At 40.1% G+C, this 13863-nt stretch overlaps 1 long non-coding RNA gene across 1 annotated transcript in view; it reads left to right on the forward strand.

The window, feature by feature from the left end:
- The window catches only part of LOC122689561, a 29021-nt gene extending 17988 nt beyond the window's left edge, over positions 1-11033 (forward strand). Inside the window, exons 2-3 of the long non-coding RNA XR_006339851.1 lie at positions 8987-9121; positions 10933-11033. This is a non-coding gene — a long non-coding RNA (uncharacterized LOC122689561). The remainder of the gene's footprint in view (positions 1-8986; positions 9122-10932) is intronic.
- Positions 11034-13863: the final 2830 nt, after the last annotated feature.

A 13863-nucleotide genomic window follows, 5' to 3' on the forward strand; every position in this document is an offset into this window, starting at 1 on the left:
ATCACTGAAAGTTTTCTAATCTCTATTGATTCTTAGGTCTCAATGATCACTTCAGTCATTACTTTTTCAATGATCAGAACAGATGTTTAGCTTCTGCTGTGTTTAGGAGGGAGTAAATTCCTTGGATAATGCACCCAGAAACACTGTCTCTGGGAACAGAGAAATCCATTTTCTTTTACTTTTGCTGTTCCCATCAAAGGATAACAGAATATGCCATACCTAAATGTCACTTTGGCATAAAGATCATTTTCAACTGGAGGCAAATGGGAATCAACAGAAGCAAAATGAAGCCTTCCAGAGCTTTCCTTATCTATATACAAGGAGACAGTTCTGAGAAATGAGGACTGCCATAAATCCCCTCTCCCAGGCAAGTTTTATGACCATGAAGAAGATGCAAAGTCAGCACCAAAGTGGGCCTGAACAAGTAACCTTTACCTGCCATTAGTTTCTGCCCTGTATTTACCTTCCCACACTTTGCTACCCTCAGAAGCCTAAAACCCTGGTTCTTTGTCTTGTCAAATCTCTGCAAATTTATTGTTCTGTTCTTAAGATATTAATACTATATAAGCCCAAGTTTTGACCACTCCTTTGAGTTACTCACCGCCAAGTGCTTCCATGTGCACACATCATACACATGTTAATAAATTCTGCTTGTTTTTTCTTGTTCATCTGTCTTTTGTCAGTCTAGAGTCTTTTCCCTTCTACACCATTTTGAAAACTTCACTTGCCCACAACTGAGGAGCAAAGGACAAAATTATCAAGTCTGATAGGCCAAAGTCATAGTTTGCTTATAAATACCTGACGTCTCAGAAAAACAGCAAACAACCCTTTGAACACTTAGACTGAAACTTTTGTTAGCCCTGCTATCTTTGGGCTACATGGAATTACCACTGCAGCAAGTTTCCAGCTGTTCCAACAAAACTGCTCGCATTTTGAACTCTTAAGAACTTAGTGTATTCATTTCTATTTGCATTGTTCAGCTTCCCAGCTGGATTGCATGCTTCCATATGACAGAGGCTGTCTGCGTTTCATGCCAGTGATTGTGATAATGATAGTGAAAAGTCACTCAGTTGTGTCTGACTCTGTGACCCCATGGACTATACAGTCCATGGAATTCTCTAGGCCAGAATACTGGAGTGAGGAGCCTTTCCCTTCTCCAGGGGATCTTCCCAACCCAAGGATTGAACCCAGGTCTCCTGCATTGCAGGCAGATTCTTTACCAGCTGAGCCACCAGGGAAGCCCAAGAATACTGGAGTGGGTAGCCTATCCCTTCTCCAACAGATCTTCCCAACCCAGGAATCGAACTGGGGTCTCCTGCATTGCAGGCAAATTCTTTACCAACTGAGCTATCAGGGAAGTCCTTAAATATACTTAAATAGGTTGATGCATGCTCACAATCATCAATGAAGTTATTTCTTTCTCTTTTTTTATGTGCTCTTTTTAAACAAATTATTTATTTATTAACAATGCTGGGTCTTCGTTGTGATACATGGGTTTCCTCTAGTTGTGGTGCACAGGTTTCTCTTGTTGTGGCACAAGGGCTTCTTGTTGTGGTATGTGGACTTGGTTGCCCTACATCATGTGGGATCTTAGTTCCCTGACCAGGGATTGAATCCATGTCCTCTGCATTGGAAGATGAATTCTTAACCATTGGACCACCAGGGAAGTCCCATCACTGAAGTAATTTCTACATAATAGTCCACATAAACCATTAGCAGTCACCCTTGACTTATACCTATTACTATTGGAATGCTAATACTTTAATTTTTAAAATATTGTTATTTGGTAAATTCCAAACAAGATCAGTAGTCTAGCTAGTCATATTGCCAATGCCAACTTCCTGTTTGCCCCCCCACTCTCCTGCCCCAATTCCCACCTCCTACACATACATTCTAGGTACCAGCAAGAGCAGCACAATGTTTTATAATGTCACCTCTTTATTTGCATTGCTTCCTGGGCTTCATTCTCCCTCTATGAATTTCTGCGTGGATGATCTTTATTTGTTCTTTTCGGCTAATTTAATCATTATCTGAATGAAACTAAAGAGCCTCTTGACGAAAGTGAAAAAGGAGAGTGAAAAAACTGGCTTAAAACTCAACATTTAAAAAACTGAGGTCATGGCATTTGGTCCCATCACTTCATGACAAATAGATGGGGAAACAGTGGAAATAGTGACAGACTTTATTTTCTTGGGCTCCAAAATCTCTGCAGATGGTGACTACAGCCATGAAATTAAAGGACACTTACTCCTTGGAAGGAAAGTTATGACCAATCTAGACAGCATATTAAAAAGCAGAGACATTACTTTGCCAACAAAGGTCCGTCTAGTCAAAGCTATGGTTTTTCCAGTAGTCATGTGTGGATGTGAGAGTTGGATTATAGAGAAGGCTGAGCACTGAAGAATTGATGCTTTTGAACTGTGGTATTGGATAAGACTCTTGAGAGTCCCTTGGACTGCAAGGAGATCCAACCAGTCCATCCTGAAGGATATCAGTCCTGAATATTCATTGAAAGGACTGATGCTGAAACTGAAGATCCAATATTTTGGCCACCTGTTGTGAAGAGCTAACTCATTGGAAAAGACACTGATGCTGGGAGGGATTGGGGGCAGGAGGAGAAGGGGGTGACAGAGGATGAGATGGCTGGATGGCATCACTGACTCAATGGACATGAGTTTTAGCAAACTCCAGGAGATAGTGAAGGACAGGAAGCCTGGTGTGCTGCAATCCATGGTGTCACAAAGAGTCAAACATGACTGAGTGACTGAAGAAAAACAACAACCCCAAAATAATCAGACTTAGAGTTTATCTTTCCCTCTTCTCATCTCTTTTTTGTATTCTTTGTCTTTCTCATCATTTTCTTGTCTGTTTCACCCTTGTGTTACCCTGGAAATCTCCCTGTTCATGTCAGAACTTTTAGATGTGAACCTATTCTTTCTGTTCATGAAGGTCTTTAAAAATAAGATCCAAAGCTCATTTTCATATTGTTATCTCGAAGCCATATGCCAAAAGGATCCAGAGAAGATTTAGGGTTAAACAACAGTTCCAAAGCAGCCTCAGAGGGAAGATATATTCAATAGGATTAATCCTTTGCTTCAAGGAAGAAGACAGATCCAATATTCCTAACTTGTTTAGGATATCTGCTTCCGTGGCTGGCACATCAAATCAGAGATAGCAGACCCCCAGGCTTCTGGCCTTCCTTTGTTATCACTCTCTCTACTTTGCTCTTACCCAACTGAAATGTAAAATCTTTCAATTAGGTTTAACTTTTAAATACTAACTGATGCTTGGGGAAATTGTCCATGGGTGGAGTTTTACTAAAAGAAGAGATTCTGCAGAATGACATATGTCCTCACATGCACTTCCTAGACACCTTTCCTTGCCTACAGAATAGGCTGCAATCTGTCAGGTGAGTGCCTGCTTTGTATTCTAAGGGTTTTTAATTTTTTATATCCTTCTCTCTTGGATGGAGAAACTTTAGATTATATTTGGGTCAGGATTTTATGTGCTCAGGATTCTACTTTGCTGTCGCCAAATCTCTGATGGAGAGATTGCATTATTGTTGATATTTTAATAAACTCTCTATCTCTCCCAGGGGTATTATTATATAGCTGAAGACCTAGTGAATAGAAAGGCACTAAGTAACTATCCCCTCCATAAGATTCTTCCAGTTCTGTTGCTTGTCCTTGTGTAGCTTCCCAAGCAATTCCTTGACCAAGGATGGAACCCGGGCCCCCTGCAGTGGAAGCATGGAGTCTTAACCACTGGACCACCAGGGAAGTCCCCTAAGCAATTCTTTAAAAGACAAGATGTATAAATTTTGTTTCCTCTTTTAAAGAAATTCAGTCACCACATCTTATTGCTTTTTCTTACAACCTTTGTTCTGTTGAACATTATTCCTTCTATTATTTATTTTTAAAGACCTCATGATATTAATATTTATCAATTTATTATTTACTTGGCTACCTCAGGTATTAGTTACAGTGTGTGGATCTTAGTTCCCTGACTAGGGATTAAACCCATGTCCACTGCATTGGAAGTGAGTGAAGTTGCTCAGTTGTGTCCAACTCTTTGTGATCCTATGGACTGTAGCCTACCAGGTTCCTCTGTCCATTGGATTTTCCAGGCAAGAATACTGGAGTGGGTTGCCATTTCCTTCTCCAGGAGATCTTCCAGACCCAGGGATCAAACCCGGGTCTCCCACATTGTAGGCAGACGCTTTACCGTCTGAGCCACCAGGGAAGTCCACTGCATTGGAAGGTGGATTCTTAATCCCTGGACCACCAAGGAAGCCCCCTTCATTTTTATTTATTTTTTGACTGCACTGGATAGCTTGTGGGATCTGGGGCCATGGCAGTGAAAAATGCCAAGTCCTAACCACTAGACCACCAGGGGACTTCCAATTTTTAAAGGCTTTATTGAGGTATAATTGACATACAGCAAACTGCACAGATTTAGAGTACAGTTTCATACATTTTGACTTGTGTATACACACCTGAAATCATGACGACATTTTAGAAAATGAACATATTCATCAGCCCTCATCAAAGTTTCCTTGAGCTACTTTTCCATCCTACTCTCCTACCCCTGCAGACTCCTAATTCCTGAGCAACCACCAATCAGCTTTCTATGACTTTAGATGAGCTTGAATTTTCTAGAATGTTGGATACAAGGACTCAAAACAGAATGTATTCTTTTTTATCTGATTTTATTCAGTGTGTTATTTTGAAACTCATCCATGATACTATGTATATCAGCAGTTCATTTTTTATTGCTGATATGAGATATCTGTAGATGATGTACAACTGTAGATATGTTAGAAGAAGAACTGACTCCACGTTGGATCAGTTTCTTTTACTTTAACCTTTGCTTCTCTTTGCTTTTGTTCATTAAAAAGATACTGTCCATATATAATGGCCAGCCTTGGGGAACCCTGCCCCTCTGCCTGAATATTAAACCAAAGTGCCTTTGTCCACCTGTGGATGGCTACAGGAAGGAAGAAATTAACACATCCCCTTCCCAAGACTGGCCATTCCAGGAGATATTTGCAAGATTAATGGCCTTTTTACTTTACTTCCTCATCTCCCCCCATCTCTGTTCTATAAAAGAACCTGTCATCCAGATCCTAATAGGATGGCTATTTTGAGATATCAGTCTGCCATCTTCTTGGTCAGCTGGCTTTCCAAATGAAGTTGTATTCCGTGCCTCAACACCCTGTCTCTAGGTTGATTGGCCTGTCATACAGCGAGCAGAGTGAGTTTGGACTTGGTAACAATATATCACATTTGTTTATTCACTCACCTTTGAATGGACATTTAGGTTGATTTTAGTTTTTGTTTATTACAGTGGAACTGCTATGAACATTTATGTGCAAGTATTTGTATAGATTTATACTTTCATTTCTCTTGGATAAAACCTTTAGTTGGAATGGCTGGATTGTACAGTGAGAGTGTGTTCAACCTTTTAAGAAACTGTCAAACTGTTTGCCAAGTGGTTGTACTATTTTACATCCCTATTAGCAATGTACAAGAGTTCCAGTTCCTCCATATCTTTGATACACTCTGTTGAATGTTGACTGTTCTCTTAACAAAATCGATTTGCTCTAATTACTTTGCCAACAAAGGTCCATCTAGTCAAGGCTATGGATTTTCCAGTAGTCATGTATGGATGTGAGAGTTGGACTGTGAAGAAAGCTGAGCATCGAAGAATTGATGCTTTTGAACCATGGTGTTGGAGATGACTCTTGAGAGTCCCTTGGACTGCAAGAAGATCCAACCAGTCCATCCTAAAGGAGATCAGTCCTGGGTGTTCACTGGAAGGACTGATGCTAAAGCTGAAACTCCAATACTTTGGCCACCTCATGTGAAGAGTTGCCTCATTGGAAAAGACTCTAATGCTGGGAAGGATTGGGGGCAGGAGGAGAAGGGGACAACAGAGGATGAGATGGTTGGATGTCATCACTGACTCAATGGACATGGGTTTGGGTAGACTCCGGGAGTTGGTGATGGGCAGGGAGGCCTGGCATGCTGCAATTCATGGGGTCACAAAGAGTCAGACATGACTGAGCAACTGAACTGAACTGAACTGAATTACACCTGAGGATAAAGATTTTTTTTTATTTGTTTGTTTTTGGTTTTGGCCACACTGTGAGACTTATGGGATCCCAGTTCCCCAACCAAGGATGGAACCTGGGCCCTCCTCAGCAGTGAAAATCCATGTTAGGACACAGAGTCCTAACTATTGAACTGCCAGGGAATTCCCTTTGTTTTTGGTATAGGAGTGTATGTAAATCTGTGGTTGAGACAAATAATCATACTGTTACAACAAATGTCAAATGCTCTTAAAATTCATGTTGTTATTACCTTCTTGTAGAAAATCATATCCCACTGAGAAGAAATAAGACAATAAAAAAGTATAAAAAAATAAGAAAACCACTGATTTCATATTTCAAAGCCAAGATAACACATATTACAAATAACTTTTGCAAATTTATTCCCAGGTGGCACAGTGGTAAAGAATCTGCCTGCCAATGCAGGAGAAGAAAAAGATGCAGGTTCAATCCCTGGGTTGGAAAGATCCCCTGGAGGTGGATATGGCAACCTACCCCAGTATTCTTGACTGGAACATTCCATGAACAGAGGAGCTTGACTGGCTACAGTCCAGGGGGTTTCAAAGAGTCACACATGACTGAGCACACATGCATACATGACAAGAGGATAAATGATACATTTCTCATCATTTTTTTAATTTGAAATGCAAATTTAAACATTTAAATTATGTTATACGAACACATTTTTTGGTAATATGTAAGTGATTTCCCAAGTACTGCTCTGGTAACAGAATAGACTTTTATATGTATCAAACTCATCAAGGGCAGTGATGCTAAGGAATTAAGTCACAGATCAAGCTATCCGATTAGCATTTCTTCCCTCAAGAAGTATTGTTTGAAAAATGCAGAGAAATGCAGAAGTTTGTCTGTGTTTCTAGTACCTAACTGTAGATTTTACTCTGGAACATTTATATAAAACATAAAGCCATTACCATTTCTTCTGGCTGTACACCACTCATAGCATGTAGACTAACTGGTTAATGATGGAGCAGTTCTTCCTGCAGGAGCCAACACCAACAGGATGCAGTCTTTCTGCCAGAAAGTCCTTGGGTTTCACTGTTGATGGCTTTATGGGTTGAGTCACCTTGAGGTAAATTTCCTTTGGTAGTTCAGTAAATAAAGTCTTTTTACTGCATTTGCCAGAGCAAATAGAGTTAGGGCGATGATCCAGGGCTTTGAACTATTTAAAAACCCTAAAATTCTTGAAGTTATCCCACAGTGGGACAGTGTTTTAACCTGCTACTGTATTGTGTTCCAATCAAAAGTTCCAGTGAACCATTTTGTCTGATTGCTGGAGACAATGGATGTGAAAGAAACGTGTCCAACACAACAGTGATCATCTTAAAATGAAAAAAAAAAAACCCCTGAGATATACAATATCTTTTCAGTATCTTAAATTGTTGAGAAAAAATACTTTAAATGTGGGATATAGTTGTCCAAAAGCGATATCAGGTGGAAGAGAAATTTTCCACTCAATAGAAGAGGGGAAATACACAATGTATGTATCTTTTAAAACTTTACTTAGCATTAAGTTATGAGCATTTCCCAAATTTTTATAAACTCTTTGTAATCATTTATGATTGCATAACAGTCCATCACATGCATAAATAGGCTTAATGTCTCACATTTGTTTTCACAGTTTTGCAAATTGAATTAATGCTGTGATGAAAAGAAATGTAGAACAAAACTTTTACCATATTTGGAATTGTTTCTTGAGGATTAGTTAGTTAGTTCAGTTGCTCAGTCGTGTCTGACTCTTTGCGACCCCATGAACCGCAGTATGCCAGGCCTCCCTGTCCATCACCAACTGCTGGAGTCTACCCAAACCCATGTCCATTGAGTCGGTGATGCCATCCAACCATCTCATGCTTTGTCGTCCCCTTCCCCTCCTGCCCTCAATCTTTCCAGCATCAGGGTCTTTTCAAATGAGTCAGCTGTTTGCATCAGGTGGCCAAAGTATTGCAGTTTCAGCTGCAGCTTCAGTCCTTCCAATGAACACCCAGGACTGATCTCCTTTAGGATGGACTGGTTGGATCTCCTTGCAGTCCAAGGGACTCTCAAGAGTCATCTCCAACACCACAGTTCAAAAGCATCAATTCTTCGGCGCTAAGCTTTCTTTATAGTCCAACTCTCACATCTATACATAACCACTGGAAAAGTCATAGCCTTGACTAGACAGACCTTTGTTGGCAAAGTAACATCTCTGCTTTTTAATATGCTATCTAGGTTGGTCATAATTTTCCTTCCAAGGAGTAAGCGTCTTTTAGTTTCATGGCTGCAATCACCATCTGCTGTGATTTTGGAGCCTCCAAAAATAAAGTCAGCCACTGTTTCCACTGTTTCCCCATCTATTTACCATGAAGTGATGGGACCGGAAGCCATGATAGGTTCCAAGAAATGGATTTAGTTTAACCAAGGATGTTAATCTCTTAGTTTTACTATCAAACTTTAAAGTACTTCCCCCAAAGACTGCCAATTTGCACCCCACTGGCAATAAATAAGAACTTATTTTATTGAAACCTCACTAGGGTTAGGAATTTCATAATTTTTTAATGTATTCTAATTTAATAAGGAAAATATTGCTTTGTTTAATTTCAGTTTAAATTACTAGAGATGTTTTTAATATATGATTGCTTTTGAGTTATCTACTCACATCATTAAACATTTATATCTTTTGAAGTATTAATGCTTTTATTTATTGCTATAGATGAGCTTTTTAGATATTAAAAGTGTCAACCCTTGGTCTCTCCATGCACAGTTTACCACAGACAAAAACTCAGCACTTCTGCTGGGTCTCCAGTTCTAAAATAGCTGTGGGCTGAAACATCCCTAAAATTAAAACGAAGTCTAAGCTAAATCTTTTTTTTTTAATTGCAGTTTTGTTATGGACCCTCCTGAGTTGGTCCCCATCAAAGGTCCTTCTGCCTGGCGTCCTTGGAACCAATGGAAGGAAATCAAGTTCAGTTCAGAAACAAAAGGAAGCTTTTAATCTTCATCAAAGAAAGGCAGGAGGTGTGAGCAACTTGCTCTTCACCACTGGTCAGGTTGTGGGCGGGGCTGCTTTGTAGATATCTCTGGTTCAGGGGGAGGGGCGCAGAGTTCTCTCCAGCCGTGCAGACGTGTTAATCACGGCCAGGATTTCAGGGTGAAGCCCAGCATCTCTGCACACTCCCTGTCGCCATCATCTTGAATCCAGGTGTGGTTGCTGCCTTTTTGCACCTGGAACTCCAGTCTTTTTTTTTTTTAATTTTCTTTCCATTTATTTTTATTAGGTGGAGGCTAATTACTTTACAATATTGTAGTGGTTTTATCATACATTGACATGAATCAGCCATGGATTTATCATACATTGACATGAATCAGCCATGGATTTACATGTATTCCCCACCCTGATCCCCCCTCCCACCTCCCTCTCCACCGGATCCCTCTGGGTCTTCCCACTCCAGTCTTAAGTGCTGCGTGCAAGACCTCTGTAGGCGGCACCCTCTGAGCAAGTGAAACTTGACTAAGCACAAAGGGAAAGCAAAAGGTTAGACTTTGTTTTATTGCCCAAATTCTATTTGTTATTTCCTGGGCATTGTTCATGGGCTTTGCCCGTGACAGTTTCACGTTGTCCTCCTTTCAGTGTCTCAATTTACTGCTTCTAAAATAATATTCCAAGGAAGGTATTTTCTGCTGCATTCATATTGTAGCTATTTACATTCATGACCTTTAAGTTTCCCAAACTTATAATAACTTCTATATTTTATAAGGGTTTGTTTGAGGTCAGGTTCCCTGTTCCCAGAAAACTGACTCTGAGCTGGAGCTTGTGAGCTTGTTTTCAGTCGCACAGTTGTGTTCGACTCTTTGCGACCCCATGGACTGTAGCCCACCAGGCTCCTCTGTCTGTGGGATTCTCTAGGCAAGAACACTGGAGTGGGTTGCCATTTCCTCCTCCAGGGAATCTTCCCAACCGAGGGATCAAACCTGGGTCTCTTACGACTCCTGCATTGGCAGGTGGGTTCTTTACCACTAGGGCTACCTGGGAAGCCCCTAGGCTTTGTTAAATCTAATCTGGTCTCAAGTCCAATCAATTCTTGGTCTTATCTAGTGCTTTATCTTAGAACTTTGGATCAAGTTCAGGTTCCTCCTGGGATACAGAACTGTCATTTCTGACGCTCACATGGGGGCTATGTGGTTATGTTGGTTTATGTGAATTACACATATTAATCTTATTGGCCCAAGGTGAGGCCTGCACCAAGCCCTCAAGATCTGATAGAATTCTGGGAAAACTGGACTTCCTGAGACCACTTTATGACTTTATACGTCTCACTTCTTTTCCTCTAATAGCCTACATTCTCATTCAATCAGGACTTGATAATCCTTGATTGGTTCATAAATTAATGTCTTGAACATAGATGTTTAAGGAGTGGTTACCCAGGCATTGGCCTAAATGATTTCATCAGCTTTGAAGTGAAATTTCTAGGCCTCAACAGAGGATGGTAATTTTGCAGGGTGATTTCTGTTTATTACTATTTATAACCAGAGAACAGATGTACAGAGGACCCTAGAAATAAAACATGGCTGCACTCAGAGCCTAGCTATGTCAGTGGTTAGACTCAGTGAATGCTTAATGAAGATTCAAAGTTTCAGTGCTCCAAAAAAAAAAAAAAAAAAAAAAAAAAGAATGTCAAGTGCCACTCAAAGCAGGTGGAGAGGAGTCATGGGAGATGTTAAAGGGAGTCTTGAAGATGGTCATTGCTCACAGAGGATCTTCTTATCAGATGGTTCTTCCTGAGATGGCCCAAGCCTAACTCCATTGGCTCTGCCTCTTCTCTTTCCAGATTGCCATGTACTCATACAGGGAGTAGTAAGAGGCATACTGTACTGCTCCTAGAGTCAGAGGAACTTGACTCCAGCCTTTCTGCATGTGCAACTATAAAACAATTGGATAACTTCTCTGGGCCGCAATGTTCTCTTCTGTAAAATGGGGTAGTGGTCCTTACCTGGATCTTGTGGTTGTTCTAATGGCATTAATGTATTAATACTTTATTTCTTGAGCATCAGGGAAGCACAAGGTACTCCACTTAAGTCAAATTTGCAGATAATAGACCCAACTCAGTGGCATGATGTTAACTATTTTTCGTGGAAATCTTTTAAAAAGTACATCACACACTTGGAGTTTTAGAAAGTAGTTCACAATAAACATAACTTAATCTTATTGATCACTTAGGCCACCATTATGAACATTTGTTATTGTACCTTGATGTCACATGGTCCATATAAAGTATGTTTTTCCTCAATTTTCACTGTTTTTGGAAATATAATATACATCCAGAAAAGTGCACAAACTGAATACAGTTGGGTAGTTAGCACCCAAATAAAGAAACAGAACCCGCATCCCTCCAAGAGAAAGCATCATACTGACCTCTAATAGCATAGATTAGTTTTGCCTTAAACATTCTCATTGTCATTATATTTATTAGACAAGGAGAATTTATCATCTCTTCTTATGTGCTCTCACAAATTTTATCTTATGTGTAATTCAGTATACTTTCATTCTGCTTTGTTTATTGTTTAGTTGTTTTTGAGCAATTCATTTATTCAAGCTGCATTTTTGAATGTCTGCCATATGCCAGGCCCTATTCTAGGAACTGGGGATAAGACACATGTAAATTCCTCATGGAATTTACATTCTAGTGGGAAATACAAACAGCAAAAGGAAACCCATAAAATGACTACAGATTGTCTTTGGTGTTATGATGGGAATCATTAAAGTGCTATCATAGGTAGTAAACTGAGACATTTTTAATGAAATTATCAAGGAAGAGTGACATTAGGGTTGAATAAGAGCCAGTCATGGAAAAAGCCAGAGGAAGCATGCTCTAGGCAGAGGAACAGCAAGTTCAAAGCCCCCAAGATGAACAGGAGTTTAGCATATTCTAGGAACTAAGATGGGGCCTATGTCCCCGTGTGGAAGAGATGATTTGCTTTTTTTTTTTTTTTTCCAGTTATGATAACTTTTTTTTTTGGAGGTGTTTTGAATGAGGGAAGTGTTGGAAGGTGATCAGGAAAACATGTAGGGTCTTTCAGGGTATGGTGATAATTTTTATTTTCTGAGCAGTTGGAAACTGTTAGAAGGTTTTATGTAGGTGAGTATAATGATCTGATCTATGTTATCACTGTTGGTTATCAGGAGGAAACAAGTTCAGTCAGTTCAGTTCAGTCGCTCAGTCATGTCTGACTCTTTGCGACCCCATGAATCACAGCACGCCAGGCCTCCCTGTCCATCACCAACTCCCGGAGTTTATTAAAACTCATGCCCATCGAGTCGGTGATGCCATCCAGCCACCTCATCCTCTGTTGTCCCCTTCTCCTCCTGCCCCCAATCCTTCCCAGCATCAGGGTCTTTTCCAGTGAGTCAAATCTTCGCATGAGGTGGCCAAAGTATTGGAGTTTCAGCTTCAGCATCAGTCCTTCCAATGAACACCCAGAACTGATCTCCTTTAGGATGGACTGGTTGGATCTCCTTGAGTCCAAGGGACTCTCAAGAGTCTTCTCCAATACCACAGTTCAAAAGCATCAATTCTTCGGTGCTCAGCTTTCTTCACAGTCCAATTCTCACATCCATACATGACCACTGGAAAAGTCATAGCCTTGACTAGACGGACCTTTGTTGGCAAAGTAATGTCTCAAGACTCAAAATGGAGTGGTTTATACTAAGCCTCACTTTACCAAACTGAGCTGTAATTTAATTACACTCTCAGCTCTCCCACTAATGGAATCTTAAACCAGCCAATCAGCAATCTGATCAGTGCTAGTTAGGTAATCTGACCAATAAACCCCTGCCATCCCCTAAAGGAAAGTAATCTTGCAATAATCAATCTGCTTTGTTACCTCATCCAACTTCCTGGTTTCTGCTTCCTTCTGTCTATAAAATTCTTACCTTGTATGGCTCCTCAGAATTCCTTTGTATCTGCTAGATTGGATGCTGCCCAACTCATGAATCACTGAATAAAGCCAGTAAGGTTTATAAATTGTATTCAGTTGAATTTTTATTCTTTAACAGAGGCTACTATGGTAGTCCAGATGAAAAATGTTAGTGGTTTGGATTAAGATTGAGGCAGTGGAGATGCAAGTACCAGTCAAATTCCAGACTTGTTTTAGAAATAGAATTGACAGGGCTTCCCAGTGTTGGATACGGGATGTGTGTGTGTGTGTGTGTGTTGTGTGTGCATGTATGGAGGGTAGATGAAGGAAAGGAAGGAGTTAATGTTGACTCCTGGGTTCTCCTCCAAGCAACTAGATGAATGGTAGAATGGTAGGGTTACCATTTACTAAAAGAGGGAAGATTTTTTTTCCATTGGTTTGTAAAATTAAGACAATTTTTTCATCAAAAATTTGATATTCTCATAAAACCTATTATAGTACTTTACCATCTGAGCCACTAGGGAAGCCCTATTATAGTACTAGGTGAACGTTTGTTAAATAAATGAATTTCATGCCTTTTAAGATAACAGTTGGACCCTAATAAATCCACTCCTTTTAATTTCTTGTTTTTTATCTTATGTGGCCTGGAAAACCCAACAACAAAATCCTCTCAACTTTCTGCAATTACATCTACCAACCTTTATCAGCATTCACACTAGTCTTTTCCTTCATTCCTACCAGTTGCAGTGGGCACTGTGCTCTGAATTCTCTCTCCTTCAGTATTTATATTTCTGGTCATTTTCATTCCCTTTCTTGCTCTTCATCTCCATCTTCCTCTCCGACGT

Source organism: Cervus elaphus, chromosome X (assembly GCF_910594005.1).
Source record: "Cervus elaphus chromosome X, mCerEla1.1, whole genome shotgun sequence".
NCBI classification, from domain to species: Eukaryota; Metazoa; Chordata; class Mammalia; order Artiodactyla; family Cervidae; genus Cervus; species Cervus elaphus.